The sequence below is a fragment of the Lithobates pipiens genome, unplaced genomic scaffold (assembly GCF_037356315.1).
Source record: "Lithobates pipiens isolate NorthernLeopardFrog02 unplaced genomic scaffold, aLitPip1_a1.2 Scaffold_23, whole genome shotgun sequence".
Classification (NCBI taxonomy): domain Eukaryota; kingdom Metazoa; phylum Chordata; class Amphibia; order Anura; family Ranidae; genus Lithobates; species Lithobates pipiens.
Window position 1 is genome coordinate 231229625 of NW_027507785.1, and position 21886 is coordinate 231251510.

General features: G+C 45.0%; 1 pseudogene; it reads left to right on the forward strand.

Moving 5' to 3' along the window:
* The first annotated feature begins 80 nt into the window (after positions 1-80).
* On the forward strand, positions 81-19082 carry LOC143927134 (kelch-like protein 12; annotated as a pseudogene).
* The last annotated feature ends 2804 nt before the right edge of the window (positions 19083-21886 follow it).

Consider the following 21886-nt stretch of genomic DNA (forward strand, 5'->3'; position numbering starts at 1 on the left):
TAGCAAGCTATGGAACACCTTATAGAGGGTAACTAATGCCTAACTCTAGAGATGGAAAGCTAAAGTAAAACATTTGGCCAATGATTAAAAGGTTTGTACTGTGGGCATGCGAACTGGAATGGATTGCCTCTATCGAGAATGAGCAGGTAAGGGAAAGTATACATATATATTGTGTGTTTCCTTTTTATTTATTTTTATCAATAGAACATAGTTTCAATTGAAAGGGAATTTGTCGTAAAGTGGCACCTACCTCTGAAATTTAGATAAAATCTACCACTTTCTGGCTCCTGTACTGCACAGTAAATCCAAGCCAGTAGACAGAAGTCATCCAAGACTGGCCATAGATGGTTTGTATATTGGCCAGTTCAGCAGGAACTGGCTGAGATTGGAACCATGCATGGGCAGGCTGAATGTACAAAGTGTGTACAAAGTTGATTAATCAACTTTAGTGCAACCAGCCCGTTTGGATCTTGCATGCGATTATAGCTAGCAGCTGGTATAGCCAGATACAATGGTAGAATACAATTGCTCAGCAGGAGGGATTCCCCTGTCAATACTGTCTGTGTTGATGGGGAAATCGAGCAAATTTCTTTCCTGCAACCCATGGTTGCAGGAAAGAAATTTGTACCATGTATGGCGGGCTTAATTATAAATCTATTGGAAACAAAATATTGGTTCCTTTTGATAAGGCTTGCACCAGGAGCATCCTAACAATACAGAACAAGCATGCTTGGGCAACACACTATCATTTGAAAAAAAAAAATAATTTCATGGGTCGGAATTTACCAAAGACTGCCACTAGCCATAGCCAATATATGCATTCACAAGCTGTAGCAAATTTCATAAGTGTAACACTTGGTAGTTTAAGATGGCCATATACTAGTAGATATTCCCTAGTACATTTGTAAGAATATTCATACAATTTTTTATTTATTTTTTCTTCAATTTTGTAATGAATAGACTTGCCCAAACCAAAACTACATTCACTGTTGGAAATTCCTTTGAGGAAAAATCTTTCATCTCACTCCTTCAAATTTTTGAAATTTTCACAAACATTCTTAAAACAAATGAAAAATTCAAACCAACTTCTAGTGTATGGCCAGGTTTAAGAACACAAAGGGGATCCGAGTTCCTTCTGGTTGGGTTTAGACCGCCTGTGTTGTGTTTTTATCTTTCAGAGATGGGAGAGAAGCTGGAAGACTTCAGGAGCTTTCTTAAACCTGGGGAAAAGTAGCAATTGACCAATATTTTTAAACCCAATCATCCCTCTTCACTGGGAGCCATTGTTGGGGTGAATGCCTATTGCTGCCATAGATGTAAGAATGTCATGAGGCAACCTTCATCTCCATGTGTAGATTACATTGAAAGTGGATATAGTGTCTTTCTTGCTAGAAAGCTATCCGTAGTAATACCTGTTCATTAGCGATGTTTGTTCAAACAGATTAATCCAATTACCTTTAATTGGAGTGTTTGCCAATCCTGATTGCCTTTGGTCCCTTCAGGGCTTCATTTTTCTATTGCTGATGACTGTCATATAGCTCTTGTTACACACTCAACCTTCCTGTCTATTTACTAAATGAAGCTCCCTACAGTGCCCATTATATTACTATGAAGAAACGAGGCCAACCATAGATGGAGCAAATTTCTTTTCTGCAAACACGGGTTGCAGGAAAGAAATTCACTTGATTCCCCCATCAACACAGACAGGGGACTCTCTCCCACAGAGCTTTTGTGTTCTCCTGGCGGGGGGTGGGGGGAAGCCATCCCTGCTGGGAGAACACAGTGATTATTGTTAGCGACTATAGCAGCTGCAAGCTATACTTGCATGTAAAATCTGGCAGGCTAGTTGTACACAAGTTGATCGATTAAACTTGTGTACAATCAGCCTGCCTATACATGGTTTGAATCTCAGCCAGTTCTTGCTGAACTGGCCAGGATTCAAACTATCTATGGCCGGCTTAAGATTCTGGCTTTTGAAAACCATGTATAAAGTGGATGTATTTTTGTTAGAGGTCAAATACACAAACCAAAAAAAATGGCAACATATATCTCATGCATTAATAGATAAAGGGTATATACCAAGTAAAAGTTCTGAACAGTTCTCTAAACCCTCCCGGTCCAGCTGTCTACTTGGAACAACCACAGCCTTTACTGGAAACCGCAGCAACTTTGTTTACACCCTGAGTGTCTTCAGTCTCAGAAGACAGCCCTATAAGGTCTTGTGCATGGGGTCTTCAGCGTGTGGAAAACCAATGTGTACTGCAAGCTTTTAAAAATATTTGCAAACTTTATCGCAATCTTCAGGCAGCTGGTCAAAGATGTATGTGGCGGGCGGCGCTGATCTGTTTGGTCACTGCTGGGAGGGAAAGGGAGCTGCTCAGTCAGTTGGGGGAAGGGGAGCTGAGGGGGAGCTGAGGAGTCACTGCAGGGAGGAGGTGCAGGATGAGCTGAGGAGTCACTGCTGGGAGGGGGAGCTGAGCTGCTGAATCGCTGCTGGAAAGGAGGAACTGCTGGAACACACAGAGGTGTAGGCCCCAGTGGAACACAAAACTTGGAAGAGTGCCAAAGCTCAAAATATAATTATTGTGTATATTCATGAAATAATAAAGTTCTCAAAAAAAATAAATGTATACATAAATAACAATTTTATCAAAAATAATAAATTGTCTTTGTGCTTTCTTTTAGTTGCTTAATCACACCATAAAACATGAACGTTCCCTTCAAGGATGATGCATTTTACTTCCAAGTTATTTAACCCCTTCAGTACCGGGCACTTTTACCCGCAACCTGCCCCCAGTCCATTTTCAGCTTTCAACGCTGTCGCACTTTAATGCTCGGTTCCCATTAGTGCAATGTGGGAACCCTGCGAATCCAGTGCAGGTTCCCACATTGTACCCGACTCGCAGGCAGTTCACACTGCCATATGCAAACTGCTGGGAGTGTCCATACAAAGTTAATGACACCCCCAGATCGGTTCGCAGATCTCAGTGTGAACTGTCAATTCGGACAGAAATCGGATCGCAGAGGTTGTGAACATCCATGCGATCAGATTCTGAATTCAAAAAATGGTCTTGTGCGAGTTTGGGTCCGAATGCGATGCAAATTCAGCTGTACTAGCTGTATGGCTGAAATCGCATCGCACATGTGATCTGCACTGCAGTACAACACTGTATCCATATGAAAGTTTTATTAATTTTTTTTCCCCACAAATAGAGCTTTTTTTTGGTGGTATTTAATCACTGCTGGGGTTTTTATTTTTTGTAAAAAAAAAAAAATGAAAAAAGAGAGTAAGAAAAAAATGGTTTTTATTCCTCCAATACACCGCATCACCAAGCACAGTAGAGAGCCTATAACAGTGATGGCAAACCTTGGCACCCCAGATGTTTTGGAACTACATTACCCATGGTGCTCATGTCCCCTGCATCGTAGTTGAGTATAATGGGAAATGTAGGGGGGGTGCCATGGTTCGCCATCACTGGCCTATCACGTAGGCTCTTTACCATGTGATTAGCTGTGTCCATCGCGGTTGATCACAGCGTTACTCGGAAGTTCCAGCTATCGGCTTTCCTCAATTCACGCTGACGGGAGAGCAGAAAGGAGAGCCAATAAGCAGCTTTCCTAACGTGGGGGGATCTGCGCTGATAATCGGTTTTGCTCATTTTGGGATAAAGGTTTTACATGCATAAATAAAAGCTGATCATTGTAAGTACCCCTGTCAGTGTTATAGGGTTTGTCTCATCCCTCTAACTGCTACTTCTGCAGGACCGATTGACCTTTTGGGAGAGCAACAGACTTACTGGATCACCAGATGAAAATAAATGAAAGAAAAACCCTAAAAAAAAGGAAAACGAGTGCAGCCCCCACATCTTTGGAAAGCTGCAATATAATGTTTGTTTTTGGGTTTAATGCGGCTTTAAAGTGACAGATGTATTGTATATTGGTAATGATTTGCTATCAATGCAAAGGACAACCAATAGCGTTGTCTGTAATGACCAGGCGGCAATACTTTATAATGTAACCTAGAGTAGTAAAGCGGCTTCTGATTGGTCAGTTTTGAAATGTCAGGTAAGCTCAGCAGTACAGCCAACTGTCAGTTCAGTGGAGACAGAGACATGTCACGGAAGGGCACAGTGGGACCTCCAGGCCTGGCCATGGATTGGGATTTCGGGGCTCTATCCCCCTGTCCCAATACTGACATTCTGGAACAGACAATTAGAAGAATGGCCTAGACCACATTCCATGAGCTGCGGCTGGAGGATGAATTCTGTGATGTTACCATAAAGGTGGACGATGCTGAGTTCAAAGCCCATAAGATCATTCTCTCTGTATGCAGCCTTTATTTTAGGTAAGTGTAGATAAGTCATTACTGGCACACAAATTAGACCCATTTAGCTCTAATCAATCTGCTATAACCTTGTCCAAGAACTGCAGCCAACATTAGTACTCAATGGGAATCGACCTCCATGGTGTAATGGCCTCCCATTGCCTTCCCCTGTCTGGTGACAGTTGGCCTCCACTGGTCACAGAGACCGGTTTGCTTCAATGGCTGTTGGACATGGCCTAGCCATAAGGTCAGGGAGGATTAGGCCCCAGCAACTAAGTGAAGCTAAACCAGAGGGTAAATTAGAGACTTTTCTGGCCAATAAAGGTGAATGTAGGATCTGCATTCAACACTCCCAGACTGGAGCTGAAGGCTTGCTGAAATCTCATGCATTGCTTCGTACACTTCTCCTCTATGAAGCTCCTCAGCTTGGCATTCCTAAGCCTTATCCCAACTTTTGAATCAGCATTTCATCCAAAAACCTCCAAATACATTAATACAACCACTGACAGTGTTTATCAATGCCATGTAATAGTATAATGTTTTGGGGCTGCGCTTCGATCTGTTTGGCTGTTTTTAGGATTTCTGGTTGCATTCGTTTTTACATTTGGCTAAAAATCTCTCTTTCCTCACTGTCTTTCCTCAGTCTTCTAAGCCAAGTGACACTGGGGATTATACAGCCGAGTAGACTGACATCTTGTGGCTTACAAGAGGTATTGCAGAGGCTGGCCAAATGATTGCACCATGTTCAAATGGTTCATGCAACATGGGGTCAAATTTTCCCCATTCAAACCTGAGTGTGAGCATAGCCATATGATTTATTATTAATAACATACAAGTTTTACGCAGTGTGGGTATCTTTGACTTGGAGATTGTAAACCTTTTACTTCTTAAACAATAAAAACTTCTTAAACAGAAAAAAAAAGTAATATACAGGATTTATATAAACATCTAGAGGCTTCTCTTGCATGTTTGTTCTTATTTTCAGAACTTGCCATAGAGGAGCAAAATCACACATTTCTGGCGCCATAGATTGTTAAGTGATAGCGCCTGATAAACAAATAAAAACACGCCTTGTTTAAGCATTCCCATTATAGCTTATAGAGCCGAAAACATACATTTCTGCTCCGAAGAGCCATGGAAATCGGTGCTTTATGCCCCATTGGCCAGCTGCACGTCCAGAACAGCTGGTGCATACCTCCCAACTGTACCTGATTTCGAGGGACTGTCCCTGATTTGGAGCAATGTCCCTCTGTCCTCATTCCTCCTCATTTGTCCCTCATTTTCGTCTGATCTATATAGATGTATATAAAATGCACTTTTTATCTTTCAAAAAGTGTTTCCCAGTGCTAAACCTTCCATCTAAATTGCTGCATTTGTAAATTTTAAAAGCCAATATAAAGGAATAGTAGTTTTAAAAAAAAAAAAGCCCTTTTTTTTGGATTATGTCCCCTTTATGGGGCGTGGCAGGGGACGTGTCTTATGCCTACATACATTTGCTAGTAGGTGTCCCTCATTCCCATCTCAAAATGTTGAGAGGTATGCTGGTGTATGGCGCATCTGACCAATGGGGGAGCAAAGCAATGGTTTGCATGGCTCCGCCTGCTTGTCCTGAAATGAGGAATAATTATTTTATTTTTGGGATATGTGATAGAATGAGATACATGAATAGCTACTGTGCCGTGCAATGATTTGGTTGGAGGGCATTTTGATTGCTTTAGTCCCTTCTCAACACAAGTTGTGTGGCTACTGTATACAGTCTTGTTGGGTTTCAAGCCCAACTCCATACAAGCCATGGTTTCCTTTTACTATTCTGATGGCCAAATAGCCTGCAATAGCTTCTTGGCTAGGATCTTGGGTTTGGGAACCCCATGGTGTGAAAAGACACATGGCCACATCATTTTTTTCTATGGGCTAGGCTTTTTTGCTAAACCAAGGCAATTTTTACTGCCAGGCTGCAAGGCCTAGCCAGCGCACCTGTACCCACACTATTTATTTGATGTATTTTTCTCTATTGTTGTCACTTTGCACTTTTGTGTATGTTTCTTTCACTTGGATGAAGGGTATGGGCCTCAAAAAACACAGTCACTTCCAGCGCTAATAGGTCCTCCAAGGTGTGGAGTAACAGATGTCAGATAAAATGGTGGTGTGAGAGGTACTGTATTTATTGGAGTATAACACTCACTTTTTCACCATGAAAATTGGGTGCAGATAGCGTGTGCATGTTCTACGCCAATACTTCAATTTTTGCTGCTTTGGAGGGGTCAGGGCGGGGGACGAGCGCCATTAGATTACATACAGTGAGAATCTCCTGTTTACTTGGATGGCCTCGGTAATAGGAAGTCCCGTGTCCTGGGCCGCCATTGGACCACTGTTCTGTCTATCATAGGAGATTCTCACTGTATGTAATCTGTCATCGCTGGTCCCGCCCCCCTTCCTGTCCCCTCTAGGCTGTAGATGGGCATTGATCTGGCTGCACTGATGGCAATGGTGAGGCTGCTCCATTGATGGCAATGGTGAGGTTGCTGCATTGATGGCAATGGTGAGGCTGCATTGATGGCACTTGTGAGGCTGCAGATGGGCATTGATCAGGCTGCATTTATGGCAATGGTGCGGCTGCAGATGGGCACTGACCCTTATTTTGCTTCAAAGTTATTTATTTAAAATGTAAGTTTTTTTTCCTGAAACTTCCTTCCTAAATTGAATGTGCCTGTTATACGCCTGTGTGTGTTATATGCCAATGAATACGGTATATATGGTATCCAAAACTGGGTGGATGCTGCCTTCCTCAGATGAGGTAATCCGAAAGGAGCTACAAGAAAAACAGAAATGGAAGGCGCGCACACCTAGTGCATTACCAAAGATAATTTAATAGTAAAAATGTTTTATATGAAAGTGGGTACTCACAAAATGCAACGGACAAAAGGCCATAAAAACAATGCATGTATAGGAAATTGATTCCTCTTAATGGATTTTAAAGGGAAAACGACTACTCTTTTTGCTAAAGTAAACAATGTTTATTGTAGATTATTATTTGTGTTTTTTTGTGTAGGTAAACAAGACCTACATTACAAAGAAGAAAAGGGAAGATAGGTACATATAAATTATACAGGATGCAATGATCACAAATATGGAATACAAAATCAAAGATATGCAGTTATATATACCGACGCGTTTCTAATATTGACTCTTCTTCAGGGTATACAGATCAGCAGATCAACATATATCATGTAATGCATCTTGAAACCATCATGTATAGTTGCATCCAAAATAAAAAGAAAGGAAAACCCTTTGTACAGAGGGCAAAGGGATAAGCAAGGTCACTGCTCTGCACTCAACGCCTAGCCCAGAGCCAGCAGGTCCGGTCCTTCAGCCAGTCCCCAGAAGACTATTCCTCAACAGAGGGCACCAAAAAAATCCCCAAATGGTGGTGGGTATCCAGAGAGAAAACCACAGATGGCTGCTGTGGAGTATAGATGGTCGAGAGTGGTACAAAGTACAGTAAGGACAACAAAGTGTGCTTTGCTTTAAGTGGTGTCGTGCCTGGGGGTGCAGAGATGGCACAATGCCAAGGTCTTGCCAGATGGCCAAAAGAAAGCCAGAGGTGGCACTAAGGATGTCCTTGTGTGCTTGTGGTGGGCGCTGAGCTAGCCCATGCCAGGAGGCATGAGCTGCCCGGCAAAGGGAGGTATGCCACAATATGGAGGCCTAGGATTTAGGCTCCAAAATGCACTGTTGCAAGCCTGAATTGGTTTCTCCAAAAGGAAAATCAAATCCAATCACCAAACAAAGAGCAAACGACCAGCCAGTGCCAACAGGACTAAAAACAATGCATTGACGTGCACAGAACACGGGGTACAGCTAACGTGGGGGCGCACCCCCTTCCTCAGAGCTAGCTTAGCTCTGAGGACGGGGGTGCGCCCCCAAAACGCGCAAGCTGTACCCCGTGTTCTGTGCATGTCCATGCATTGTTTTTATGGCCTTTTGTCAGTACCCACTTTTATATAAAACATTTTTATTATTAAATTGTATGTTTACAATGCGCATACAACATTCACTTTACCTGGGCTACCATCAACTACAGACCTATGTGTAGCATTTGTGCTACTGAAAATCCCCCCCCCCCCCAAAAAAAGCAACATATTAAATGATGAAAAATTATATTTTAATAAAAGAAGTCTAACATGAATTCTTCTCCTCCTCCCAGGGCTCTGTTTTCTGGAAGATGGACAGAGAGAGAAAATAATGTGTGCCATATACCCGGAATTTCCCCAGACATAATGAGCTTGGTCCTCCAGTATATCTTCACTAGGGATGAGCCGAACACCCCCCGGTTCGGTTCGCACCAGAACTTTCAAACGGACTGAAAATTCGTACGAACTTTAGAACCCCATTGAAGTCTATGGGACTCAAACGTTCGAAATAAAAGTGCTAATTTTAATGGCTAATATGCAAGATACTGTCCTAAAAAGGGTTTGGGGACCTGGCTCCTGCCCCAGGGGACATGGGTCAATGCCTAAAATGTTTTTAAAAATGGCCGTTTTGGCGGGAGCACTGATTTTAATGACGATTAAAGTGAAAAAAAAGTGAAATATTCCTTTAAATATCGTGCATGGGGGTGTCTATAGTATGCCTGTGAAGTGCCACGTGTTTCCCGTGTTTAGAACAGTCCCTGCGCAAAATGATATTTAACGGAAATAACGTAATTTAAAACTGCTTGCGGTTTTAATGTTATATCTGGTTCTGGCAATATGGATGAAAATCATTGAGAAAAATGGCATGGGTAGCCCCCCCTGCCCATTACCAGCCCCTTTGGGTCTTGTACGGATATTAAGGGGAACCCCGTACCCAGGCCCTATATACTCAGAACAGCAGTATACAGGCGGTGCAAACAAGACGGGGACTGTGTAGGTTTGTTGTGTTAAGTAGAATCTGTTTGTAATTTTCAACTGGTGCATTTTTAAAGTGTAGCTCCAGTCAAAAACTCTATTTTTAAGCTTTTTGGAAAACATAGGGAAGGGTTATCACCCCTGTATAATTTGTTTTGCCGTCCATCTTTTTTCATCTCACTTGCTGTTGTCTCCTTCCGTTTGCAAGTAGGAGACGTTTGTAAGTTGGATGTTTGAAAGTAGGGACCTGCCCTATATACTCTGCAGAAATGGCGGGAACAAGGTGTTGGTGTTGCCAAAACATTGTAAGCCCTCAAAGCGACTCTTGGTGGACGCTGGAGCGCCCTGCTGTGAACAATTATATCAAGAATTGTAATTACATGCCATTGTTGAACAGTGGTAGAAAAATTGACCTTTGGTGGTTGTGGTGCTGGTGCCACAACACTATAAGTCCTCACAGTTACTCTGGGTGGGCACAGGAACGGGCCCTCCTGTGAACTATTATATCAAGAATTGTAATTACATGCCCCTGTTAAACAGGGGCAGAAAAATTGGGCCTTAGGCACTGGTGCTGGTGCCACGACACTGCAACCTCTCCCATATACTCTAGTTGTGCTGCAGGAATGAGCCCTGCTGCAAAGCATTGCATCAAAAATTGTAATTAAATGCCCCTGTTAAACAGGGGCAGAAAAATTGGGCTGGTGGCATCACCCACAACCAAAAATGTTCTTCCAAAATATCAGCGGAAGAGGAAGAGGATAGACAATCAACATAACAGGACAGTCACTCAGCATCAGCATAGGCAGTCTTAAAGGGATGTGATATTTCAAAAAAAATTATTCGGTTACATCAGCTTCAGGTGCATGGTAGCTGTGGGTGATTCAAGACTGATTCATCTTGATGAAGGTCAGTCGATCAACTGAGTCGGTGGACAGGCGCACCCTGTGATCGGTAACAAAGCCACCAGCAGCGCTGAAGGTGCGTTCCGAAAGAACGCTGGATGCAGGACAGGCCAGTAGCTCAATTGCATACTGTGCAAGCTCTGGCCAGTGATCCATCCTCAAGACCCAGTAAGCCGGAGGATTTTCGGTGGGAAAGGTGTCCAAGTCTAACCTTGCCCCTAGGTATTCCTGCACCATGTAAATCAGACGCTGGCGATGGTTGCTGGAACCGATGATACCTTGGGGCTGTGGACTAACAAATTGTCTGAACGCATCGGTCAGACGGCCACCTTCTCCACCACTCCTTCTGACCGATGCCTCAGCAACACGTTGTCCAGGACCTGGAGTTTGTAACCTCCCAGTCTCTGGGAACGCGTTGCACAGACCTTTCTGCAAGGCCTCCCGGAGATGTTTCATCCTCTGCTCCCTCTGCGACGGCAAGATAAGGTCGGCAACCTTACCCTTGTACCGTGGATCAAGGAGAGTGACCAGCCAGTAATGGTCCCTCTCCTTGATCCGAAGAATACGAGGATCCTTCCGCAGGCTTTGCATGATCAGGGAGGCCATGCAGCGTAGGTTAGCTGAGGCATTCGGTCCGGAGTCCTCTGAGTCACTAAGGACAACATGATCCGCAGCTACCTCCTCCCAGCCACGTACAAGTCCACGGGTTTCTTGGGACTGTAAATCATCCCTACAAGACTGCTGCTGATGCTGAGTGCCAGCCTCCACCTCCATGCTGACACAATCATCCTCCTCCTCCTCCTCCTCATCCTCTTCCTGTGTGGTGGGTGGCACAGCAGGAACACTGTATGGATAAAGGGGGCCTTGAGAGGCAAGGAAGTCCTCCTCTTCCTGCCTCTGTTTTGCCTCAAGTGCCCTGTCCAATATTCCACCCAGCGTATGCTCCAAGAGGTGGACAAGAGGTACAGTGTCACTGATGCATGCACTGTCACTGCTCACCATCCTTGTGGCCTCCTCAAACGGTGACAGGACAGTACATGCATCCCTGATCATGCCCCACTGGCGTGGTGAGAAAATAAACGAGCTCCCCTGACCCTGTCCTGGTGCCGTAGTCACACAGGTACTCATTGATGGCCCTCTGCTGCGTGTGCAGCCGCTGCAGCATGGCCAACGTTGAGTTCCACCTGGTGGGCATGTCACATATAAGGCGGTTCTTGGGCAGGTTCAACTCCTTTTGGAGCTCAACCAGCCGAGCACAGGCATTAAATGATCGGCGGAAATGCACACAGACTTTCCTGGCCTGCTTCAGGACATCCTGTAAGCACGGGTACCTGCCCAAGAACCGCTGCACCACCAGGTTAAGAACGTGAGCCACACAGGGCACATGGGTCAGTTGTCCCTGTCGGAGGGCAGAGAGGAGGTTGGTGCCATTGTCGCAAACCACCATTCCTGGCTTAAGCTGGCGTGGCGTCAAGCACCTCTCTGCCTGCCCTTGCAGAGCTGACAAAACATCTGCCCCAGTGTGGCTCCTGTCCCCCAAACAAACCAGCGCAAGCATGGCATGGCATCGTTTTGCCTGCATACTTGCATAGCCCCTGGAACGCCTACGGAGCACCGCTGGTTCTGAGGACAGAGCACTGGAAGAGGCCATGGAGGAAGAAGAAGAGGAGGGGGTGGAGGAGAGAGGTGTGTCACAACCAATAGTAGCATTTTGGAGGCGTGGTGGTGGAACAACCTCCAACACTACTGCACCTTGTCCTGCATCCTTCCCAGCTGCCAGAAGAGTGACCCAGTGGGCGGTGAAAGACAGGTAACGTCCTTGTCCATGCCTGCGACATTGCCTTCCACATGCCAGTAAAGAGCCGGAATCGCCTTCCGTGAGAAAAAGTGGCGTTTGGGGACCTGCCACTGAGGAACCGCACATTGTACAAACTCACAGAAGGGTGCAGAGTCTACCAGCTGAAAAGGTAGCAGTTGAAGTGCTAGCAATTTAGCCAAGCTAGCATTCAATCGCTGGGCATGTGGATGGCTGGGAGTGAACTTCTTTCGGCGGTCCAGCAGCTGGGGCAGGGACATTTGCCTGCTATAATCGGACGTGGGTGTACTGCTAGCAGAGTGCCCGGAAGCACTTGGCTGTGACACACCTAATTCTACACCTTCATTCCTCTCAGAGCAGGTTTCAGAGAGGACTGAAGGTCTAGTAGGGTTGGAGATCCCAGCTGATGAGGAGCAAGGAGAGGTCCGCTTTGTTCTTTGGTGTGGGTCTTTGAGGTACGCTTGCCAACGAGCTGCATGGCAGGTCAACATATGTCTGGTCAAGCATGTGGTGCCCAAGCGGCTGATGTTTTGGCCACGCGAGATACGCTTTAGACATATGTTGCAAATAGCAGCGGTGCGATCTGATGCACTCGTCTCAAAAAAGGCCCACACCAAAGAACTTTCAGAATAACGCGCAGAGGCAGCGCCCTGCACAGGCGGAGCTCTGCGGTGTGATTCAGTCGGTGTGCTGCCCCTAAGCTGGCACCCGGAGGGCATCCTGCCTCGTTGGACATGTGCCTCCTCCTCCTCCTCCTCTCTCCTACCAGGCACCCACGTGGAGTCAGTGCCCTCATCATCCCCTCCCTCTTCATCGCTGTAGCAAACCTGGCAGTATGCTGCAGCTTGTGGAACATGACTGCCAGATTGCTGTCCTTCTTGAGCATCCTCTCTCTCTGCACTCACGCTACTGCCTTCCTCTAGCTGAGTATCATCATCAGAGCCTACAAAACACTGGGCATCCTCCTGGAGCATGTACCCAACACTGTGCTCAAAGAATTCAGGAGACTCCTCAGGAGGACGTGGTGGGCCAAGGGAAGGAGTCACTAATGATGACATTGAGAGGAGGGAAGACGATGCATTGGCAGCTGCTTTGCTAGTACCATGAGCCTGGGTGAGAGAGGATGAGGAGGATGAAGAGGGCTTGGTCATCCACTCTACCAAGTCTTCGGCATGTTGCGGCTCAACATGTCCAGCTGCCGAAAAGAAGGACAAGCGTGTCCCATGGCCACGTGCTGATGATGACGATGCACCGCGTCCACGACCAGCACTGTTGTCTCTAGACACAGAGCCTGCTTGCCCTCTTTTATCGGCTTGCGCCTGTCTGCCTCTCCTTTCTAGCCTTCCAGACATGGTAATGGCCTGAAGGGAGATGGGAAAACCAGAAATTGGGTAGTGTATATTGTGCTGGAGGCACACACAACACCCACTAACTCCTGCAGATGGCAGATGGCTCAATTAGAGAAGAGCTATGTAGGTGGATATAACGGTGTATACTGTGGTCAGGGTACGCAGACAGCATGCACAATCTCCTACAACTGACTACAAGCTCTATTTAAAAAGAGCAAGATAGCTAGCTATGTAGGTGGATATAACGGTGTATATTGTGGTCAGGGCACGCAGACAGCACGCACAATCTCCTACAACTGACTGCAAGCTCTATTACAGAAGAGCAATATAGCTAGCTATATAGGTGGATATAATGGTGTATACTGCGGTCAGGGCACGCAGACAACACGCACAATCTCCTACAACTGACTGCAAGCTCTATTACAGAAGAGCAATATAGCTAGCTATATAGGTGGATACAATGGTGTATAGTGCGGTCAGGGCACGCAGACAACAGGCACAATCTCCTACAACTGACTGCAAGCTCTATTACAGAAGAGCAATATAGCTAGCTATATAGGTGGATATAATGGTGTATACTGCGGTCAGGGCACGCAGACAACACCCACAAACTCCTGCAGATTGCTAACAGCTCAATTGCAGAAGAGCAAGAACGCAAAATCGGCCGATAACGAACGGTGTATACTGTGTTGAAGGTACACAGAGAACACCCACTAACTCCTACAGACGCCAACACACTACACAAGGCTGCCGCGCTGGCGGCCTTATATAGTGTGGGGCATGTACTACACAGCCTGAGCTATGATTGGCCACAGGCATCCTTCCTGTGGCCAATCATGGCTCTCCTCGCTGCCGGCGCTGTGATTGGCCAAGCATGCGGGGTCACAGTGAGCCAGCAATGCACTGCGATGGCTCAGTGCATTGTGGGCCGTGAGCGCCACACGAATTTGTATTGAACGGCCCATAACGTTCGGTATTCGCTGATCGTGCGAACAGCTGATGTTCGAGTCGAACGTATGTTCGACTCCAACACGAAGCTCATCCCTAATAAACACCACTGAGTAAAGCCTACTTCCTTACCAGTATTCTTTGAATAAGGAAACTGTATAGTTCACAGCTTATGTGGTGTCAAAATTGTATTGGACGTTTGTACCTCAATGATTGTCTATTGAGTTTTGTTGACCTGAACAACATGAAGACACCTTTTTCTCTTCTTCTTCAGGTTCGAATGGCTTTGATGCGCACCAGGTATTTGATGAACAAGGTGATGACTAACATCCACATACAGCACAACAAAGAATGTGTGAATATTGTCATCGGTGTACTGAAGACAAAATATAACTTAAATGCAAATGGATCCTCCTGGTCAGATTTCAAGAACCCATTGACGAGGCCACGCCTGCCAAGTGCCATTCTACTCGCCATTGGCGGCTGCAGCTCTATTGACCCTACCAACGCCATAGAAGCCTACGACTGCAGAGTCGACTGCTGAGTTGACATCACCCATGATATGGAAAGCTCTAGGGCCTACCATGGAACGGCATACCTAAATGGTTTTGTGTACGTGGTTGAAGGGTTTAACGGCATGGATTTTTTCAATAGCGTAAGACGGTTTGACCCAGTCAGGAAGGTCTGGCAGCAAGTGGCTCCAATGAATCATAAGCGCTGCTATGTCAGCACGGCAGTCCTGCAAAACCGGCTCTACGCCATGGGCGGGTTTGATGGCCACATTCACCTGAAATCTGCAGAATGTTACGACCCAGAAACCAATCAATGGAATCTTATAGCTCCAATGAATGAAATGAAGCGATGCAAAAGCCACCACCCTCAATGGCAAGGTAAGATACAGACACCCACTTAAAAACCAAATGGTCTTACACACACCCACATTCTAGAGCTGCAGCCTCCATCGCTTTCTTCGGCATTCAACTTTTCTGTGAGTGTCGGATTCATTTGTCTGCTGTAGCTTGAAGTGTTTCCATCCCCTGACCAATGGGCCACTATAAGACTCAGCAACGACATGGGGGTCAGAGGGCGTTCCTTCTTCCAGGTCAGGGACCTGCTAAGCAGTGAAGAAAGGATGGGTTTCTTTTTTGTAATTCCTTTATTTATAGAATTATTATATACCAAACAGACAAGAAAATTACCAGTATAAGCAGAATAATTGGTATTGTCCAGGTTTCTTTTAAGGTGATTGCAAAGGTACAGTTTTAAAAAAAAAACTGTTATACTTACCTGCTCTCTGCGATCCCCCCACTGGCACTTCTGACTCCTCCCCCCACCCCGTTGAGTGAGCCCATAGCAAGCCGCATGCCATGGGGTCACTCATGCGTGCTTACTCCCAAGCCTATGGCCCCACATAGGTAGGCTCGGCCCCGCCTCTCGCTCCGTCGTCACTGGCTGAGATTGACAGCAGAGGGGGCAGCTCCCGATTTTGTATCTGAGCCAATGAGGAAGGAGAGAGCCTCAGCTCTTATGCACATTGCTCAGTTTTGTATTTAAAGGGGGCTGTGTGGGGGGGAGCTGCATGCAGAAGGTTTTCTACCTTGTAAAAAAAACCTTCTGCCTTTACAATCACTTTAAGTAAGCAGCAATGGAGGTAACACACTGGGGTTTTTCAGCTGTCATTCAGCTATATCAGGCTTCTGGTGTGTTACTGTATTGTTATGGCCTATTCACACCTATGCATTTCCCCCAATGCCATGTCTATCAAAAACAAAGAGTTTAATATCATTCTTATTATGTTTTTACAGATCTATATATGTGGCAGATTCAGTGGAGAGGAATTCCACTTTACAGCAGAAGTATACAACCCAGATACAGACCAATGGAGCATGATCGCCCCGATGCGGAGCCGACGCAGTGGTGTCGATGTCAGTGCCTATGGAGATCTGGTCTATGCAGTATGTGCAATGATTACTTTCTACCCAAATGAGATTGAGTGAGAAACATCATTTGCAGCATGCGTCTGGTGAAACCGATGTCAGAAGAACTGGAAATGAGAGGATATCTCTCTCTAACAGAGCCACTGATAGGAGTACTAATCCCTCCCCACTCCATCCAAAACTAGGAAAAAAGGCTTTTACTTGAAATTTATTTTAAAGGATAAGTTCACCTTTTGGTAAAAAAAATAATAAATACACATATTTTTGCAGGAGAGAAATGTGCATTTATTATTTTTTGACTGAGGAGCCTGGAAAGCAGACTCCTGCAGACAAGCTTTTCCTGCAGCTTTTTAGGGCTTGTGAATAGACTATGAGGCCGCTCATCAGAGACCTCACAGTCCATTCAGAACTACAAGCCATCAGCCACAAAGCCTGACAGTACTTGTAGTTCACGTATAGTTTAAAGCCCAATTCTGACTCAAAAAAGAAAAAAAAAATTACTTGTTCAGCCTAAGGGGTAGAGCAAGGGGCTGCATTACCTACCCGACTCTTCACTCCACCACTGCTATTTTGTCCCTGAAGCTTCCAATCTGTGCATCATCACATACAATGCAGGACTAATAACCCTGCATTGTACATAGTGGAGGCAGGAGCATGGGCGTCCGCAGGTAGGGGCAAGGGGGGTAAGTGCCCCCCCGGAATCAGGGATTGGATCTTAAATTCAGTACAGTTGCGTCGCTATTGGGGTGCGGGCAGCCTGCAGTGGGGTGACACTATCAAGGTGCTGTCAAGCCCCCCATCAGTGTAGTGTGACTTTGGGCTCTTTTCCCTGCTCAGTACAGCAGAGAACTTGGCAGTGCTGTGACAGAAGAAAGGTGAGCTGCGGGCTATCAGAGGCTTCTCCCACTCTCCCCACTTTCTCCTGTCAGGGAGAAGAGACGGCGGCTCTCACCAGGTTCCCCACCCAGGTTCCTTACCGCTCTGTTCCTTCCCGCTCTGTTCCTTCCCTATTGGCCATAACTGAGGGCCAATCAAAGGAGAATGGGAGAGGAGATCATCGTGGGACATGTAGTGCCAAAGATTGGCGCCCCCATTTTCCACAGGAAGGAGGCTATAGCTCGATCAAGAGAGATATTGACAGACTGCAGCCTGGAAAAAAGAGTAGGGAGAGAGCGCTACAGGACAAAGAATGAGAAGTGTGCTGGGCGGAAGCCAGAGAGAGAGCTGCACTGCCCAGCGCCACCAGAGAGAGAGCCACGCTGCCCAGCACCACCAGAGAGAGAGTCACGCTGCCCAGTGTCACCAGAGAGAGAAAGACTGAGCCACTACCAGGGTACAGACATGCTACACTACTGAGAAGAGTCGCCCCCATGGAACCCAGAGTGAGCGATCGTCTAGCTGGAGGGATCACTGCTGTAGTTCGCTGGGTCTGGTAAAAGGGCCTGTTGGCCATTATCCATTACTTATCCTAGGGACTTACTACGTCTGCAGTCTGCGGACGCCCATGGGTAGGAGTGTGACCAAAGCTGGAAATAGCTTACCAAAGTGGCTATAACAGACCAAGGTAGCTTGCTGGAGCAAGGAATAATATGTCTCACCACTAGACTTAGGCTGGCCATAGATTATGCTAAAATCACTCAAAATCACTTGAATTTCTCCTTGCGGAGCTATTGTTTTCTCCCGGCAGGGAGCCATCCCTGTTAGGAGAACACAATCGAGTGGATTTACTAAAACTGCAAAGTGCAAAATCTGGTGGAGCTTTGCATGGTAGCCAATGAGCTTGTATCTTCAGTTTGGTCAATTAAGCTTTGACAAAAAATAAAAAACTGGAAGCTGATTGGTTTCTATTCACAGCTGCACCAGATTTTACACCCTCCAGTTTTAGTAAATCAACCCCAATTATTATTGCTTGCAGCTATAGTCGCTGGCAATAATTACATGCTAGAAGTCAGATTATTTTAAAGAACATGTAACCCTTGCAGTGTGGGGGAGCACTACATTTTTTTTTACCCGGAGTTGGCCTTTAGAAGAAGACTCTTCTACATACTTGCTTTTACTCTTATTTGCCTGTGACCTGCTTTTCCTTGACTTCATAGCTAAGTTCCAACAATTCCCATGCCCAAATCCATTGAGAATGCCCTTACTGACCACGGAGGCAATGTCACTGGGAAATGGAATGGACACTCTCCGAAGTTTAGCCATGATGTTGTGGCTAAGCCTTGGATATTGTCCATTCCATTGTTCAGTGAGGCAGCCTTAGCAGTCAGTAATGGTATTTTCATTGGATATGGGCATGTCAATTGGTGGAGCTTAGTTATGAAGTCAAGAAAAGTCAATAAGGCCAACAAAAAGTAAATGCAAGAGTATACTCTTAAAGCCCAGCTCTAAGAACAATAAAAAAAAAAAAAAAATACAGTGGGCCCTTCCACACTGCAAGGGTTACATGCTATATTCAGACATGGTCCTTCATGTTAAGGTGACCTTTAAGACCATACCCATCATCCTTGTGAAACCTGTTTGCCACATGAAGTAAAACACGGTAACACGTGTTGTCTCTTACAGGTCGGAGGATCTAATGCAGGTGGCAGACTGCGCAGTGCCGAGGCCTATAACCCAGTCAACAACATCTGGACCGAGATCGCCTCCATGTTCAGCCCACGCAGCAACTTCGGGAATGAAGTACTGGAGGATCTCCTTTATGTGATTGGAGGTTTCAACGGTTTCAAAACAACCTTTGAAGCAGAGTACTATGACAGGAAGACTGATGAGTGGTACGGCGTCCACAACATGAACATCCATTGCAGCGCCCTGGACTGCTGCATTTTGCCCGGCCTCCCCAACGTCCGGGGATAATGCCGCTAGTCGAGACACATTCTACAGAGAGGGAGAAAGGCGGGCATTATCCGACAGCTCTTTATAAGTGTAACGGAATGAAGTGACTCCTTAAAGCACATCAATATAAACTGTAGTTGGGAATAAATTAGAAAACTGAACTCAAATGTTACTGTTAGGGGAAGGGCTAGGACGTGAAGGCACTCGGGCTCTATAGCGATTTGAGGAGCTGATCAAGATTTTGGATGTGCGGCTCGATGTTGCATTTTAAATTCATGTCCGTATTAGTGTGGTGCACTGGAAGCACCCACATATTTATTGTGAGACCCTGTACATTTTAATAAATGCATGTTAAAGTTTTTTAAACAACTCAAGCGCTATTGAAGTCTTTTTCTCTGCATATACTCTGCTGCTGACATACTGAAGAGGAGATCTTGGGAGAAGTTTAGGAGCCATATGTGTTGGATTCTCAGGAGTCCTGGGGGGGCTCACAGGCATTGTCTGACCCTGCTTAGTTTGCGGGCTCGCACTCCCAGAGGTGAGCCTATACCCATGGGGGGGTCACAAGTGAGGTGATTCGTTGGTGGTCTGCACGTTTTACATAGGATTTCAATATTTTTATTTGTTCATCAATCAACATCCATTTGTGGAATTCAGTCAATAAATCCCTCTTTTTTTTTTTCTCCACCCAAGGGTGGAACACAATTTTTGACTGCAGCAAACACAGCAATTCATTTTTTGTACACGAGGTTTTAGGCACATATCAATTTAATTATACACAAATATATTTATTGCGCCATTGGCTCACATATTTCACATTTGTGGAATTTTCACTTTTTTTAATATGGACTTTTCTGCACATTATTGAATGGACCTTTAATTATGCACTTTATGTGTTTTTTGATTCAATGATTTTTGATATTTGTTTATATTTCACGATTCAGTGCTGCACTCTTATATATTGATTTTTATGCATATGGGGATGTGATCAGTGCTAGCAGCTGGTCTTTTGAATACCTTTCACACACGCACACAGGGGGTTATTTACTGAAGGAAAATCCACTTTGCACTGCAAGTGCACTTGGAAGTAAAGTCGCTGTAGATCCGAGGTAGAGATGCAAGGAAAATAAAAAAACAGCATTTTAGCTTGCACTTGATTGGATGATAAAATCAGCAGAGCTTCCCCTCATTTCAGATCTACCCCTTAGATTTAGAGCGACTGCACTTCCAAGTGCACTTGCAGTGCAAATTGGATTTGCCTTTCATAAATAACCCTCACTGTGTTTCTAGTACATACATAATTCGTTTTGTTTTTTTGGGTAGCATGACTCTATCACATATACAGTAAAACCTTGGATTACGAGCAGAATTTGCTTGTAAGCCAAAGCACTCGAATATCCAAGCGAATTTCCCCATAAGAGATAATGGAAACTCAGATGATTCGTTCCACAACCATTTATTCATAAGTCATTCAGTTTACAGTCCATATAAAAAGATTATAGCAATGCGATCAGGTTTTGTAACCATAAAAATTCCATTTACAAATGGCAGCCTCCACAAGGGGATTGGAAGCAAAATCCATCAGGAGCTCCAGAGTATAAAAGAGAAGAGAGGCGCCTCTAAGTGTAGCAATATGGTTACATTTAATGTAGAAAAAAAAGGGGGAAACAAACTGCGCTAAGGTGAAAGATTGTGAAGTGTGTAAAATAATTGTGAATTTCTTAAATGATAAAAAATATCAAAGGTGTTCAGCTGCGGCTTCACTGTATCACATACAAGCAAAATAGATAAACGAAAAAACATAAGCCGCGCTTAAACAAAGAAAAATGTGATCAGCTACTTGTACAGTAGTATTAAGATATACACTATATAGGGTACAGTGATATTAGGATATACACCATATAGGGTACAGCAACCCTTTAAAAATATGTGCGTAATATAGAACACATATATATTATTGTTCTAGATTCAAAACTTCGCTGCTGTGATTCGCTATATATAATAAGAATGCATGACATAACTTATAAATACGAAAAATATATAAAACATCAACACCCAGTGTATAAACAATAAGTCCGTGTATAGAACGCCAAAATGATTGACGTAAGGCTGTAAATATAAGACCTCTAAAAATAAAACATAATGTTCATGTAATCCAAACTGAGAAAAATCGTGTTCAATCCACCACCAGCATGTGTTGAGATTTGCTGCTTACCAGACGAATATGACCCCCCACTACAGAGGGTCACACAGAGCTCTATGAAATTGTGCACCACTTCCAGCCACGGGGGGAGGGGATTCCACGATGTCCTCCTGACCTTGCTGCTTCAGAAGCTCTTGGGAAGAAAAGCTCGCTCCCGTATACTTGGCTCAAGGTCCAAAAGAAGGACTCAAAGGCAGGGGCATCAAAATCATAAAGGGAGATAAAACTCAAAATAGTATAAAACCCTTTTATTTTGGGATAAAAAATATAAAAATACACTTACAGATGTGTAAAAGAAAATACGCCTTACGTCCGTGGCGCCGGCCGGACGCACACGGACAGACCCGTTCTCCTGGAACCCGTCACAAACACGAGGTGATAGCGTACCGCTCAGCCCTACGCGTTTCGCAACAAAATTGCGTCATCCAGGGGCAATTTTGTTGCGAAACGCGTAGGGCTGAGCGGTACGCTATCACCTCGTGTTTGTGACGGGTTCCAGGAGAACGGGTCTGTCCGTGTGCGTCCGGCCGGCGCCACGGACGTAAGGCGTATTTTCTTTTACACATCTGTAAGTGTATTTTTATATTTTTTATCCCAAAATAAAAGGGTTTTATACTATTTTGAGTTTTATCTCCCTTTATGATTTTGATGCCCCTGCCTTTGAGTCCTTCTTTTGGACCTTGAGCCAA